The sequence below is a fragment of the Bos taurus genome, chromosome X (assembly GCF_002263795.3).
Source record: "Bos taurus isolate L1 Dominette 01449 registration number 42190680 breed Hereford chromosome X, ARS-UCD2.0, whole genome shotgun sequence".
NCBI classification, from domain to species: domain Eukaryota; kingdom Metazoa; phylum Chordata; class Mammalia; order Artiodactyla; family Bovidae; genus Bos; species Bos taurus.
In genome coordinates this window covers 15,260,021-15,265,602 of record NC_037357.1, presented here as the reverse complement: position 1 = coordinate 15,265,602, position 5,582 = coordinate 15,260,021, and the positions used below count along the sequence as shown (strand labels likewise).

Below are 5,582 nucleotides of genomic sequence, written 5' to 3'. Positions count from 1 at the left end.
ACCATGCTCCTCCATCCATGGGATTTTCCAGGCAAGAGTACTGGAGTGGGTTGCTATACATAAAGAGGATATACTAATTGTTAGTTTATTCACAAAAACATAACTTTGAAACAAATGAAATAAATATTGATAGGAAAACAAAAAGAAATTGGCAGCCTACAACATTAATGGGAAACTTGTACATACCTCTCTTTCAGAAACCCAGCCACAAATCAAGTGGAAACATAAATAAAGATGAGAATCTGGAGAACACAATTAGTTTTATACAATAGACATGTACAGGAACATATGCAATAAGCAGAGAATTGACATTCCTTGAACACATGTAAGCCTTGGACAAGATTTGACTGTACATAAGGTTACAAAAAAGCTTAACAAATTAGGAAGAACAGAGAATATAAAGGCCACATACTCTGAGAACATATCAGTATAATTGGAAATTAGTAACAATGATTAACAAAAATAATTTTTTAAAGAATTTCTACATAATTTAAGAAATCCTTTTCAATGACTCCAGGTTAAAGAAAAATATCAATGCTGGAGAGGGTGTGGAGAAAAGGGAACCCTCTTACACTGTTGCTGGAAATGCAAACTAGTACAGCCACTATGGAGAACAGTGTAGAGATTCCTTTAAAAACTGGAAATAGAACTGCCATACGACCCAGCAATCCCACTGCTGGGCATACACACCGAGGAAACCAGAATTGAAAGAGACACGTGTACCCCAATGTTCATCACAGCAGTTTATAACAGCCAGGACATGGAAGCAACCTAGATGTCCATCAGCAGATGATGAATGGATAAGAAAGCAGTGGTACATATACACAATGGAGTATTACTCAGCCATTAAAAAGAATACATTTGAATCAGTTCTAATGAGGTGGATGAAACTGGAGCCTATTATACAGAGTGAAGTAAGCCAGAAAGAAAAACATCAATACAGTATACTAACGCATATATATGGAATTTAGAAAGATGGTAACGATAACCCTGTATGCGAGACAGCAAAAGAGACACAGATGTATAGAACAGTCTTTTGGACTCTGTGGGAGAGGGAGATGGAGAGGGTGGGTTGATTTGGGAGAATGACATTGAAACTTGTATAATATCATATAAGAAACGAATCGCCAGTCCAGGTTCAATGGAGGATACAGGATGCTTGGGGCTGGTGCACTGGGATGACCCAGAGGGATGGTACAGGGAGGGAGGTGGGAGGGGGGTTCAGGATGGGGAACACGTGTACACCCGTGGCGGATTCATGTTGATGTATGGCAAAACCAATACAGTATTGTAAAGTAATTAGCCTCCAATTAAAATAAATAAATTTATATTTTAAAAAATAAATAAAGCTAAAATGACTGTTAAAAAAAGACAAAAATATCAAAATTAAAATTGCATCATATAGCAAAACCCATGGAGCACAGCCAAAATGGCTCTTAAAGGAGATATCAAAGTTTTAAATATGGGGGAGAGGGGAGGGAGGCTCAAAGGGAGAATATATATATATATATATATATATATATATATAAAATAATGACTGATTTGCATTGCTGTATGGCAGAAACCAACACAACATTGTAATTTTCCTTTAATAAAAAAGACAAACAGTGCTCACTTCGGCAGCACATATACTAAAATTGGAACGATACAGAGAAGATTAGCATGGCCCCTGCGCAAGGATGACACGCAAATTCGTGAAGCGTTCCATATTTTTTCTACCTAAAGAAACTAAAGACCTATATATAGAAAACTATAAAACACTGGTGAAAGAAATCAAAGAGGACACTAATAGATGGAGAAATATACCATGTTCATGGATTGGAAGAATCAATATAGTGAAAATGAGTATACTACCCAAAGCAATTTATAGATTCAATGCAATCCCTATCAAGCTACCAACAGTATTCTTCACAGAGCTAGAACAAATAATTTCACAATTTGTATGGAAATACAAAAAACCTCAAAGCAATCTTGAGAAAGAAGAATGAAACTGGAGGAATCAACCTACCTGACTTCAGGCTCTACTACAAAGCCACAGTTATCAGGACAGTATGGTACTGGCACAAAGACAGAAATATAGATCAATGGAACAAAATAGAAAGCCCAGAGATAAATCCACGCACATATGGACACCTTATCTTTGACAAAGGAGGCAAGAATATACAATGGATTAAAGACAATCTCTTTAACAAGTGGTGCTGGGAAATCTGGTCAACCACTTGTAAAAGAATGAAACTAGAACACTTTCTAACACCATACACAAAAAGAAACTCAAAATGGATTAAAGATCTAAACGTAAGACCAGAAACTATAAAACTCCTAGAGGAGAACATAGGCAAAACACTCTCTGACATACATCACAGCAGGATCCTCTATGACCCACCTCCCAGAATATTGGAAATAAAAGCAAAAATAAACAAATGGGACCTAATTAACCTTAAAAGCTTCTGCACATCAAAGGAAACTATAAGCAAGGTGAAAAGACAGCCTTCAGAATGGGAGAAAATAATAGCAAATGAAGCAACTGACAAACAACTAATCTCAAAAATATACAAGCAGCTCCTACAGCTCAACTCCAGAAAAATAAATGACCCAATCAAAAAATGGGCCAAAGAACTAAATAGACATTTCTCCAAAGAAGACATACAGATGGCTAACAAACACATGAAAAGATGCTCAACATCACTCATTATCAGAGAAATGCAAATCAAAACCACTATGAGGTACCATTTCACACCAGTCAGAATGGCTGCAATCCAAAAGTCTACAAGCAATAAATGCTGGAGAGGGTGTGGAGAAAAGGGAACCCTCTTACACTGTTGGTGGGAATGCAAACTAGTACAGCCACTATGGAGAACAGTGTGGAGATTCCTTAAAAAACTGGAAATAGAACTGCCTTATGATCCAGCAATCCCACTGCTGGGCATACACACTGAGGAAACCAGAAGGGAAAGAGACACGTGTACCCCAATGTTCATCACAGCACTGTTTATAATAGCCAGGACATGGAAGCAACCTAGATGTCCATCAGCAGATGAATGGATAAGAAAGCAGTGGTACATATACACAATGGAGTATTACTCAGCCATTAAAAAGAATACATTTGAATCAGTCCTAATGAGGTGGATGAAACTGGAGCCTATTATACAGAGTGAAGTAAGCCAGAAGGAAAAACACCAATACAGTATACTAACGCATATATATGGAATTTAGAAAGATGGTAACAATAACCCTGTGTACGAGACAGCAAAAAAGACACTGATGTATAGATCAGTCTTATGGACTCTGTGGGAGAGGGAGAGGGTGGGAAGATTTGGGAGAATGGCATTGAAACATGTAAAATACAATGTATGAAGCGAGATGCCAGTCCAGGTTCGATGCACGATACTGGATGCTTGGGGCTAGTGCACTGGGACGACCCAGAGGGATGGTATGGGGAGAGAGGAGGGAGGAGGGTTCAGGATGGAGAACACATGTATACCTGTGGCGGATTCATTTTGATATTTGGCAAAACTAATACAATTATGTAAAGTTAAAAATAAAATAAAATTTTAATAAAATAAAATAAAACCAAAAAAAAGTAAATATAAATATCAAAACATAATTTAAAGAAATTTTTACAAGAACAAAAAACAAACAAAAATACCAATAAGTAATGTTGATCCATAAAACCTAAAACACTTTATTTGAGAAAGCCACTAAAATTAGATAAACCTTTGGAAAAGTCTGAAGAAGTAAAACAGATAGAAGGCATAAATTAGCAATGTTTGAAATAATAGCTAAAATAAGTAAATATATGGAAGATATTTTATGTTGTACTAAATATAATTACATTTAATTTTATTACACTAAAATTTTGAAAATCTATACTTAATGAATTATTTTCTAGGAAAAAAAATGTATTGCTAAAATTGACTCAAGAAGATGTAGAAAATCTGAATGTACCAATAATCTGAAAAGTAATCATAGATCTACCCTTAAAATAAGCACAGGGCCCCAAAGTTTAAATAGGCAAGTTATATAAAATTCTTAAGAAACAAAACATTTGCGTGTATCATAAAATATTCTGGAGCACAGAAAAAAAGAATATTTCTCATTTATTTTGCAATACTAGCATACCTTTGATGCCAAAAATTGGACAAATATAGCAGAAAAAAGAGGGCTAACCTTGCTTAGGAACATAGATGTGGAATACCAAATAGCATATTAGCACTTCCAATCCAGCAATGTATTAAAAGAAAAATACATCATGAGTCATGATAAGTAAGATTTTTCTTGAAAAACAAATATGGCATAATATTATTTATTAATGCAGTTGACAGATTGAAGCAAAAATTATATGATCACCTCAATAGATGCCCCAAATTATTTCATGAATCCAGTCATTCTCAATATGACACACACCATTCTAGCAGATCTTTTTTTAGTATTAATAAAATGTTGTTGCTTTTATTCACTTCATCGAGCTTACAATTGTAACAAATATGTTCAAGTTATGCTTACCCATGTTGATTATACCTCACTGACTATTTGAATGTGGTCCTTTGGGTTAATTAATCTCAAGAATTTTCACATTTTTCATTTGTCTTTCTCCAAGGTTCTGTTTATATTATCTTGGAGTTTAATTTCTATTTTATAGCTTATTTGATCTTGCCACTAAAATTTTATTGGTATTTCTTCTGTGGTTCCTCAGAGTTCTTATATATGATTCAACCATATTTACACTCTAAAATTTTTTAGATTTTTGTTTAAATTAATACTTAAGTATGTATGCTAGTGAGTAATTAGAGTCATTGCTAAAAGACAAACTTCTTTAAAAGTCTCTATTGGTGTCAATAGATAACTGAAAACTTAGAAATTCATTCATTGGCTTGATCCCATGAAACTTTAAGTTCTGCTGAATTTTGGGGAATATACCTTAGCACACATGTGCTGTGCTAAGTCTCTTCAGTCGTGTTTAACTCTGTGTGACCCTATGGACTGTAGCCCACCAGGCTCCTCTGTCCATGGGATTCTCCAGGACTTGAGTGGATTGCCATGCCCTCCTCCAGGGTATCTTCCCAACCCAGGGATGGAACCTACGTTTCTTATGTGTCCTGCATTGGCAGATGGGTTCTTTACCACTAGCACCTCCTGGGAAGCCCTAGCAACATTTTCCTAACAAAAAAAATTTAGATAAATTTGGAAGAGAATCAAGTACCCTTAATTTGTGATAAGTATCTACCATAAACATACAACAAAAATCACATTTAATGATGAGATTGAAGAAATCTCATAAAAGTAAGGAATATCAGTTCAGTTCAGTTCAGTTCAGTCAGTCAGTCATGTCTGACTCTTTACAACCCCGTGAATCGCAGCACGCCAGGCCTCCCTGTCCATCACCAACTCCCGGAGTTTACTCGAACTCATGTCCATCGAGTCGGTGATGCCATCCAGCCATCTCATCCTCTGTTGTCCCCTTCTCCTCCTGCCCCCAATCCCTCCAAGCATCAGGGTCTTTTCCAATGAGTCAACTCTTTGCATCAGATGGCCAAAGTATTGGAGTTTCAGCCTCAGCATTAGTCCTTCCAATGAACACCCAG

General features: G+C 36.0%; 1 non-coding gene across 1 annotated transcript; it reads left to right on the top strand.

Moving 5' to 3' along the window:
* Positions 1–1,607: 1,607 nt before the first annotated feature.
* Positions 1,608–1,714, top strand: LOC112445285 (U6 spliceosomal RNA). The gene has a single exon (XR_003033642.1). It is a non-coding gene; the product is annotated as a U6 spliceosomal RNA (small nuclear RNA).
* The last annotated feature ends 3,868 nt before the right edge of the window (positions 1,715–5,582 follow it).